This window comes from Ursus maritimus, unplaced genomic scaffold, assembly GCF_017311325.1.
Source record: "Ursus maritimus isolate PB19 unplaced genomic scaffold, ASM1731132v1 scaffold_19, whole genome shotgun sequence".
Taxonomy (NCBI): Eukaryota; Metazoa; Chordata; class Mammalia; order Carnivora; family Ursidae; genus Ursus; species Ursus maritimus.
Window position 1 is genome coordinate 22,632,767 of NW_024424341.1, and position 10,706 is coordinate 22,643,472.

The window sequence follows — 10,706 nt, forward strand, 5'->3', positions numbered from 1 at the left end:
CCCCCCCCCCTTAATACTCCGTAGGTTCTGGAGCTCGCGCCGTTTCTTGGAGTCCTCCGTGGCCCCGCGCCTGCCACACAGTAGGCGCTCAACGCAGATTTGTGAACCTGATGAATGCTAGAAGGAAGCGCCGCGCTCTGCCCGGTCCCTGGAGCCCAGGCCGCTGGCTCCTGGCCGAGGTGAGCGCAGAGCACGGCCAAGCCGGGGGACAGCCACAACCCCGTGGCTCAGGCCAGGTTTCCAGGTGAGGACCGCGATGGGGGCTTCTCACCTGCGCGTGGCGGCGACCGAGCCAGATCGGTCCTGCCAAGGTCACTCAGTGGTTCAGCACCCGCGCCTGGCCGTCCACCCTCCAGGGCGGCAGCACTTCAGACCCTCGCAGCGGAGACGATTCCCGGGACCAGGCGGCGGCTCAGCCCGGGGCGGGGCCCCATCCCGGGCCGCGCGACGGAGGCTCGGCCCGCAAGTCCTCGGGATTCTGCTGGAGCAGGCTAGCGGTACGGCCCGGCCAGGCCGAGGCGGGCTGGAACTCTTCAGGCGCCGGGCCCGTTCCCCTGGCAACGGCGCGGGCTACGGCGCCCCACAGCGGCCAAACCGCGCTGCGTCACTTAGCGCGGGCATCGAGGCTCGGGGCGGGGCTCACCAGGGACCCCTGGAACCCCAGCCGACCCCTCTCCCCATTCCCTTTCAACTTTTGTCCTCGACAACCCACTCTCCCTCCGCCCCACTCCACAGCTATCTTCTCGAAATCCTAACTTGTCCCAAACGCGACCCCCTTCAGTTTCTCCGGAGACCACCACTCTCAGGGAGAACCCCGGTCAGCCTGCACACTTTGCGAGTATGTGCTGGGCACTGGACATTCCATGGGGAGCACTCATGAGATCCCTGCCCCTCAGGGAGATTACAGGCTAAGGGAAAGACAGATACAGACAAATACCCAAGTAAGTATGCAGGTTTCCCCATAATGTAAAGTGTGAAGTGTAAGAGCAAAATATATAGCACAAAATATCTCCTTTTTATATTTCTTTAAATCAAGTATAAATCCTACTGGGAGCCCCCACCCTCCAGGCTGGTAGGAAATGCAGTCTTGGTCTCCACTGGGCTCCTCTTAACCAGGTTATTCCAAGGTCTCAGATCTCCTGCAGCAGCAGCCTGAGAAGTCAAGGGTCCTCTCTGGTATTGAGGGCACAACCATTGTCCCAATCACAGGACTTTCAGGTTTGGGCTCTGGGAGGCCATGCCCACTGCCCCAAGATTGCCAGGGACAGGGGTGCCTGGGTGGCTCAGTCAGTTAAGCCACTGACTCTTGATTTGAGCTCAGATCATGATCTCAGGGTCTTGGGATCAAGGCCCACATTGGGCCCTGTGCTCAGCAGGGAGTCTGCTAAAGATTCTCTCTGCCTCTCCTCTCTCTCTCTCTTAAAAAAAAAATAAATAAATCCTTAAAAAAAAGAAAAGAAAAGAAAAAAAAAAAGAAAAGATTGCTAGGGACAGATGCCTGCTTCCTGGATCCCAGAGCCCGAAGACTTTCTTCCCTTTTCCTGCTTTAGGGACCACCCTGCTGGACCTGACTTCCCTGAAAGCCAGGGTACACTGGAAATGGACTCTCCCATGAGCTCAGGCTTTCTCAAAAAAAAAACAAAACAAAAACAAAAAACCAGGAAGAAATTTTGTCTTCTGCCAGCTGTCCTATCCATATCTCCAAGGCCCTAAAATGGTGAGCAGCTGGCTGGCTACCTGCTCAGAACAGGCTGGGCAGAAAGCATCCCTATGCCTAAAATGTATGAGCCACATGCATACAATAAAAGCAACGTAACAGCTCCTGCTCTGTCAAAAACCAGTTGTGCAAGTGATTTAATCTCTCTACCATACAAATTCTTGTTTCCAGGCCTGATAAACTCAAACTCGATGTGGAATAAATATCACTGCTACTCTGGCCTCAGAAACACAATATGATTTCTCTTGTTAAGATGTCAATCAAGATGACTCTTATCTGGAATTGAAGAACTTTAGGGTCCAACAGAGATGATGACCCAGAAATCAATTTAGAGGATGAGCCCATTTATGCCCACAGGACGGGGAGGGAATCACAGCCATCTAGGCCCTGGGTCCACCTGCCTCCCAGGCACCTCTCCTTGATGTTCCATGGGTATCTAAATGCAACAACACATCCCTATATGCCCTCTCTGTCTTTGCCACAAACCTGTTCCTCCCCTCAAGCCCTCCAATGGGCACTACTAACTACCCAGTGTCCTCCTGGTCCTTGCCCATCTAACCCAGGTAGTCCCCAAGACCAGGCAGTCCTCCTTCTGAAGCATGTCCAGTGTCAGTTCCTCCCACTCCACTCCAGTCCACACAACCAGCATCTTCCTTGCTGATTCTGCCTCAGCCTCTTGTCTAACATCTGCCTACCTACTTCCAGTCATTCTTCTCCCAGCAGCCGGGCTTATCGTTCTTTCTCTTTATTTTTTTATAAGGTTTTATTTTTAAGTAATCTCTACACCCAACATGGGGCTCAAACTTACAACCCCAAGATCAAGAGTCACACACTACTGACTGAGCCAGCCAGGTGCCCTCTTTCTCTTTATTTGTCGAAGTGGGTTGTAGTCTGAATAATGGCCTCCCAAAGACATCCACATCCTAATCTCTGACGCCTGTGAATATGTCACTTTATAAGGCAAAAGGGACTTTGATTAAATTAAGGAGTTTAAAATGGGGGAGATTATCCTGGATTTTTCAGATGGGCTCACTGTAGTCACAGGGCCCTTATAAGAGGGAGGCCCGAGGGTCAGAATGAGAGAAGGTGATGTGATGGTGAAAGCAAAGGTCAAAGAGATATGACAACACTGCGCTCCTGGCTTTGAAGGTGGAGGAAGAAGCCAGGAGCTGAGGAATGCAGACAGCCTCTAGCAGCTGGAAAAGGCAAGGAAAGAGATTGTACCCAAGAGCCTCGAAAAGGAATCAGCCTACTGACTTTAGCCCAGTAAGACCCACTTCAAACTTCTGACCTTCAGAACTATAAGGTAAAAAATGTGTATTATTTTTAAATGTGTGTGTGGCAATAGGTTATTGCAGCAATAGGAAATTAATATAGTGGGTTTCAAAGAGGGTTAAATACACACACATATATATAATGAATTAAAGCTGGTCTCGTTTGAAACAAAAATCCAAGTGGCAGCTCACATTCCCTCAGTGTCTGTCCGAGTGATTCCAAGCCTGGCTCTCTGAGAAAAGGACTCCCTCTGGCCAAATTTGCCTTTTATTTTATTTATTTATTTACTTTTATTAAGCTCCACACCCATTGTGGGGCTTGAACTTATGACATCGAGATCAAGAGGCCATGCTCTACTGACTGAGTCAGTCAGGCACCCCTGGTCAAACTTGCTTTTTAAAAACACAGGCAGTTGATCATATTCTTCCTGAGTCTGTCAACATAGTGTGGTCCCCAATCCAGAATCTGGCACCACTCAGGCCCTCACCTACTGAAGAAGGCAACCCATTGCCTGCTCCCAGGGCAGAGAAAATGGCAGAAAAACCTTCTCAACATGAAAACACCATCTTATCAGTCTTCTGCGTCAGATACTTCCAGGGCTCCCTCTTGCATTTAGGATAAATTGAAACACCAAAGCATGGCTAGAGGGCCTGCTCGACAAGTTCCTGTCCCCCTGCCCATCCCTGTCCTCTGGGAATTATGTGGCTCCTGGGACCCACACCACCCCCAGGCCTTTTCCCCCAAGGTTCCCTTTACTTGGAGTGTTGTGTTAGCTCCTCCTGCTCCCGTTTTGGCCAATTTCTATGAAAATGTGTGAGGCCCATTTTTCTGGGACAGAAGTCAGCCCCTCGGGCAGGAGTAGCTGGCCCTGACACACAAAGTAGGTCGGCCAAGAGTGGAAGAGCCCAGGCCAGGGGGAGAAAAGGCCCCTTTGTGGTGTAAGGGCTTGCACACGCATGTGTAAAGATTCTGCGCTGGCTTTCATGACTCCTGGAACCACCAGAAGAGACCTCTGGGGCGGGCAAGCGCAGCTCAACATGCCCTGTGCCCAAGCAGCCCATCCTCAATTAGAGCCATTGTGTGCCTGGGCCCCCTAAGACTTGTCACTCGTCCCAGGGCAGGTCAGTAGTTTACCACTTTCAATCCCAGCTCTGCTATCACCAGCTGGGCAAACTCCTTAACATCTGTGAATCTCAATTTGCTCATTTTTGTGACATGAAAGTAACAATAGCTACTGCACGAGGGTGATGAGGACTGGAAATGTGCTCACGGTCATAAAGCATACAGAGCTGGTGGTAGACATCCATACGTCTCATCTAGGCCTTGCTTGTCTTCCTGTCAGGAAGATGACATTTCATCAGCTACTGAAATTAAATTTTAATTGTCAAATTAGCCCGGGTGGGATGTGGTCAGTCACAGCTCTTATTCTCTGGGTCCACTTTGTCTGGGTCACAGTACCCTTTCCAATGAACCCTGGGATGAATCGGCCCATTCACTTGGCTCATCCCCACGTCCACCAGCATTTCTTGCCCCAGTGAGCTCAGTGGCCTCCTGACTGGTCTTTCTGCTTCCACTGTGGGCTCCGCAACCCCATCCGTCCATTTTCTTCACAACTTGTGGCTGTCCAAAAAACAAAATTTTTTTAAAGCCAAACTGATTATATTACTTCCTGCTTACAAGCATCATGACTCTCCCTGCTCCCGAGGGAGCAATATTTCAATATACCATGAAATTAGAATCAAAACCTCCTCCTCACAGTGGCCTCCAAGACCTCCCATGCCCCCTGGCTCCGGTTAATTCCTGCAGCCTAATGGCCTCCCTTTCCTCGAAGGACCAGGCTTGCAGTCATACTAGGGCCTTTTGCACTGATGCTGCTGCCCACTTCCTCTGGGCAAGCTTTCCCTGACCCTCAGAATAGAAGAGACTGTTACTCCCATAGCACCATGGGACTCTGGTTTCTGCTGTCAGTGGCTGCTGGATTGTGTAGTGATCTGATTAGGGGCTGTCCCTCCAGCCAGCCGGACAGACCACACGGGGGGGAATGATGTTTATCTAGCACCTTTAGTACAGAGCCTGGAACACAGGAAGCACTCAATAGATGTTTGCTGAAGAAAGGAAGGAAGGGAGGGAAGAAAGGTGGAAGGAATAAATGAAAAGATAGTACTTCTTATGGGAATTCTTTTGTGAAGCCTTATGTAAAGTAAATGATACTTGTTGAATTATTTTTGGTGTAAAAATTGACTTTCCTATGTTATCGTCCCTTCAACATAGTAAATCTATTTTTTTCCATATGCCTTGTAAAGATTTTTTTTATTTGCTACACTCAGGACATTTTCCTCCCATTAATTTTTCCTTGTTAAATGGTTTTTATGACCCCTTTGTGTTTTAAGAAAGAAGTACTGCTTGGTATTTAGAATATTCTCTCAGCTTCCTTGGTGAGAAGATTCTGGCCGCTTTCCCACTGTTGACTATAACCAGTGCAGCTTGGAACACGATGTCACCCCTCCAGAACTCTCTCGGACCGCGATAAAACTTATTCTGTGTCTTTAGTTGGGGACAAGGTGTTTGGAAACAGCGCCTTATGCAACAGAGCTGCTGCAGGGCCGTCCCTTGGAGGCAAATGTAATAAAAATCATGGTGTGTGAAAAATGTGCCCACAGAGTCCAAGGAACTAAAGATTTTAAAGCTTCTCTGCCAGTAATTCAGTTTTTATTTTATGTTTCTTGGAAAACTGAAGGCTTGTATCTACCATGTGTTACCTAAGACGCAGGGGGAAGATGGGGGGGGTGGTAAAGGGTATTTTGTGCTGGTGAGAATGTCTGTGGCAGCCTGGTCAAAACTGTCCTCTTTGTAAATGACCTCCCCGCCTTGGCCTTGCTCCCCAGGGAGGGGTATTTCCATCTCGCATGAAATCTCTGTCTTTGCTCGCTCACTTCTATGGGGAATGGTACACGCATGCAAAGCTGCTGGTGTTCTTACTTTATTTCAGAAATGTGCAGGCCTGAGACACCTGAATTTTTCCTGGAATACTTGAAAGCAAATTATGTGCCGGAACCTCTCAGGCCTGTTCCCAGCGGAATTTCCTTTGAGTGTTCATATCTCGAAACCTTATGTAACCTGACACAATTATCTGAAAAGCCTCGGAATCCAAAAGAACAGTGTTCTGAGCTAGGAATGAAGGTTGGAGCTAGGAAAGAAGTGTTATCCCCTGCCCGGGGACTAGGTCATACCTCACTATGACAATACCCAATTCACATTCCAAAGAAAAATGCTAACCTCCTGACACCGGGACCAGTGGGTGCATTTGCTTCATCTCTCTGAACAAGGAATCGCTTAACGAGGTGCTCGAGGGACATTACAAAAGCCCTAGACCTGGCTGGTGGTTAAAAATATTTCGATAACCACCTTGAGCAACTGGTCTTCCCAGGATGGAAGCCAGAATGGCTTGGGCCCCTTTCAGGGGTTAAAACACCCTCCACTGACTCAAAAATCAACCCATCTGAAGAGTTGGGTTCTCATACCAGCAGTTAGCAGTACAAATGGGATATGTATGGGGTGGGGGTGGGGGTCTGGAATCCATATTTTCACCAAGTGATGGGTCCAGGTGATTCTGACTCAAACCCAGCCTTAGACTCCACCTCCCCAGCCCAACCCCCAACTCCAGGGAGAAGGGGAGAATGAGGACACAAACTCTAAGCACAGACCTAAAAATCTGGACTCCACAAGTAGATGACCCTGCATTCCAGAAAGCCCCTGCCCCAAGAAGCTTCTTTTGTCCCCCCTTCTGTTTCACTTTCAGAAATCCCAACCCAGCTTGCCATTTGCATACCAGCGGTGAGAGACCTCCTAGGAGAACAGGCACCACTCATAGGTGGTTGGCTTTTCAAGGAATTTGCTGGAGAAAATTGTAGGCAAGGCTGTGAACAAAACCCCCCTCCATCTGGTTTCAGTTTATTTAAAAAGCAACGCACACAGGCCTCCCCACCAGCAATCAGAAAACAGCCACAGCTTCCCCAGGGAGGGTGTTAGCCACCAAGGGTGGGGCTGAATTTTATATATGCAAATGAATTAAACCAGCTAGCCAACAGCAACTAATTTTTGTATCTTTTGCAATTGTTCTGCCAAAAAAGAAAAAAAATAGGCCTAAATCAGGGGTGATAGAAGCTGTAAAGAAGCAAGTCTTGAAATTAGTTTTAACAACTTGCCTTAATTCTACCGTTGGGAGACATGTTTCTGACCTAGAAGCAAATAAAAAAAGGTTGATAGTCTTTCACCTGGGTATTGCCGACTCCCTAGGCTGAAGGCCAGGGGGCAGTGTGACCAGATGGTTGGGAGCATAGCGTCTGGATGGATGTGTGACCTACAGCACCTCATAACCTATAACCTCTCTAGATTTGTTTTCTTTCTTTCTTCTTTCTTTTTTTTTTTTTAAGATTTTGTCTATTTATTATTTTAGAGAGAGAGAAAGAGCAGAAGGGAGAGGGACAAGGAGACTCTGCGCTGACCATTGAGCCCCACCTGAGGCTGGATCCCAGGACCCTGAGATCATGACCCGAGCAGAAACCAGGAGCCGGTCACTGAACTGACTGAGCCATCAGCTGCCCCTGGGTTTGTTTTCTCATGTATAGCACCTGCTTCCCAGGGACGATATGAGGATAGTAAATAAAGGACAAGCAAACCGCACACGAGGACTGGCACACAACACACGCGCAGGAGATGTGGCAGAAGGTTAGGAACGACTCAAAACCGCACTGCTGGATCGGAGACAGCTGGTTTCACCTGGAGTCAGCCAAGCTCTCCTGGCAAGTGTTCTCAACTGGGGCTTGCCTCACCCCCCCCCTGCCCCCCAGGACTGGTCCAGAAAATGCTTCAGAACACATTCTCGTAGTGTTTCCCAAACTCGAGGGCCCTAATTCCCAACCAAATATCTGCCTTCAATCCTGGGGGCAAAAGAAAAGTTCTGAGGAGGGCGAAAGACAGTTTGAAAATGCAAGTGATGACCCCCCGCTTCCCCTGCCTCACCATCCCCTCTCCCTGCTGGCCAGAGGGCCTGATTTCCAGATGCACAGCCTAGATGGGGTACCTCTGAAAATAGAGGGATTTCACTTCATGCCCAGGGCACACGAAGGTGAGTCGGCAATCTCCTGGGCTCCTGTGCCATGTGAGTGATGTGCTGCAGACCGTGGGTATCTGGGTGCCTCTGGGCTCGGCCCTTGCACATCCACGAGCATCTTGGGCTCCGTTAGCCCAAAACACACCTCTGCTTCTGTCCCTTGTCTGGATGCAGCAACAGGACTTCCAGCCTCCACTCTTCCCCCATCCCTAAATCCATTTCCTGGCAATTGGGACAGGTATCTCATTTGCTCCAGACCACTCCCAGCTCTCCTTTGCCCTCAGAATGAAGTTTAAGAGGCCACATGTGGCAAACGTGCTCCTGCATTAACACAGTTCTCAATATCGCAGACTTTGGGCTCAAGTACGCCTGAGCAGAGATGTGTCTACGCTATTTGGGGACTGGGGTGTCATTCTCTGGTGGCCTTTGATGAGGTCAGGAGGGGGAGCCATGCAGAGCTAGAGTGGGGCTGGGGGGACAGTGGAGTTGGTGATTGTGGACGGTTATGAAGAAATGTGGTTAAGAAGGGGGGAGCACAAGAACAGTGCTGGAGGGTTGTGGTATGGGATTGAGGTGAAGGAAGTTGTCTATCGGCTACCCATAGGAGAGGCCAGTTGTTTCTATGAACCTAGGGCACCCAGCACAGGGCCTGGCACACAGTAGAAACTCAATAAAAGTTTACTATCGTTGAGGATGGGGAGGGATGGGGTCTGGGACTTCAGTGGGGGTACTGGCCATTGGCAGGAAGACTGGCCTCTCTTCCACGGGAGGGAGGGGTGGTGGGGTGCCAGGAGGGAGCAGAGGGCAAGGCAGGGCCTCCTTGGGACTTTGCTGCCTCTGAGCTGCACCACGGAGGGAGGAAGAAATGACAAGAGAGTCTTGGCTCCAGGAACCCCAGTGTGGCCAGGGGACAGAGGGTGAACTCTTGGACTGCGACGGCACCCCACACCTGCTTCTGCTCCCCTCATCCTCAAATCCAGCAGTCACCTTCACTCTATCCCTTTCAGAGCCGCGCCCTTCCAGAAAGGCCAGCAGATGGTGCCAGTGAGCTGCCAGACTCTGCTGGAGCGGACTGGAGCCAGCCCCCACCAACCCGTGACCCTCTAGAGCCTGGGGCAAGCTAAGGTTTGGCTCACCAGATTTCTGACCAAGGGGGAGGAGAGACCACGGTGGGTGGGGGGCACAGTGACGGGTGTGTCAGACTGAGGACTAAGAGAGACAATGGACTGAAGGCTTAGGGGTGGGGTGACTAGGGGGCTCTGATCCTTCTGGTTGCCCTTCATTCCTTTGCCCCTGCCAAGCCCTGCCTTATCTGCCAGGGCTCCTGCCCTCTGCCCCCCTTCCCTTCTCTTCCCTGGAGGCCCCTGCCAGCCCAGACTCCTGGTTCTGGCAGAGGCTGGTTCTCTGCCCCTGGGCAGGCACAAGCTGGCACCAGGCCTCAGACAGGGTTGGGCCAGCCCCTCCCAGCCATGACTGCCTGAACCACCTTCTTTCTACTTCCAGGACGTCTCCACCTGATGAGGGCTAAGGGTTCAGCTGCTGCAGGGGGCTGCAGGGGGCTGCAGCAGAGACCCTAGGAAGGAGGCCTGGCCTCCTGGCCTTGGAAGTAGGACGAATTGGGGTGGGCTGGGTGGGCGCATATAAAAATGTGACAGATCATCCAGTCCCACAAGATCCAAATCACACAACACTAATAGTTCTGTCCGAGGTGGCAGAGCATCCCAGAAGATGAGCTGGAAACACCCCCTCCCCATCCTAGCCATCCTATACTCTGCAGCCGAAGGCAATTCCCTATACCCCCTCTCGGCAAGTCTTTCTCCCCACCATGGGCTTCCCAGTAAGTCAGGATCCTTCATGGTTCCTTCTCAGGACAGTGTAGGATTCTGCTTCTCAGTCTCTGTTCTCACCTTGCTGTCCCACTTCCACTTCCCCTAGTTTCGATTCCAGTTCAGGCAAGTGCTAGGACTACCTGTGTGGCCTTGACCTTGAAGACTGCCTGGGACCCCCACCCCACCTCCTCCTTTATACCCCCTCTCCAGCTCCAAAGGGAAGCCCTTAATAGGCTGAGGCAGGAGAAAACATAGCCAGACTTTCAGTAGGGTGACAGAGGGGGGGGGGTGGCTCCCACAAATCCAGGGTCTACAGCTCAGGTCAGCAAGCCAGGCCAAGGTTGCTGTGCCTGCCTGTGAGCCTGGGCCATAGATGCAGGGCAATAGGAGTCAGCAGGTTTTAGAAAAGGAATGTTTCCCTGAGTTTCCAAAGGATGACCCAGACCAAGGGAGAGTCGCCAGAAGCACACACAACACGCACAGATGCACTCACGCACATGCTGGGTCATGGCACCGGTCATGGACACAAGTGTTTGCAAATACTGGCACAAATGGGTACACAAGGTCATGTACTCAAGGTAGGCACACATGTCCTTCTTAGGGAAGTCCTAACTCCCAGGGCCAGGGCTAGCCTGCCATCTGTGCTCGTAAGAGGAGGAATACATGAAGGCACAGAAGTGCCTCTGGACAGGAGCTGCGCCCTCCACCCAGAGCCTCCCTTACTAAATGTCTCCCAGCCCCTTTCCCGAGGGTCCCCTGGCCCACCAGGGAG

At 51.1% G+C, this 10,706-nt stretch overlaps 1 protein-coding gene across 2 annotated transcripts in view; it reads right to left on the reverse strand.

The window, feature by feature from the left end:
• ZDHHC1 (zinc finger DHHC-type containing 1) overlaps positions 1-493 on the reverse strand; it is a 19,893-nt gene extending 19,400 nt beyond the window's left edge. The window contains exon 1 of one of the 2 annotated variants that reach the window (XM_040633449.1): positions 272-493. The gene's annotated coding sequence lies outside the window, so the exon portion shown is untranslated. The remainder of the gene's footprint in view (positions 1-271) is intronic. The other variant, XM_040633448.1, reaches the window with a different exon arrangement.
• Positions 494-10,706: the final 10,213 nt, after the last annotated feature.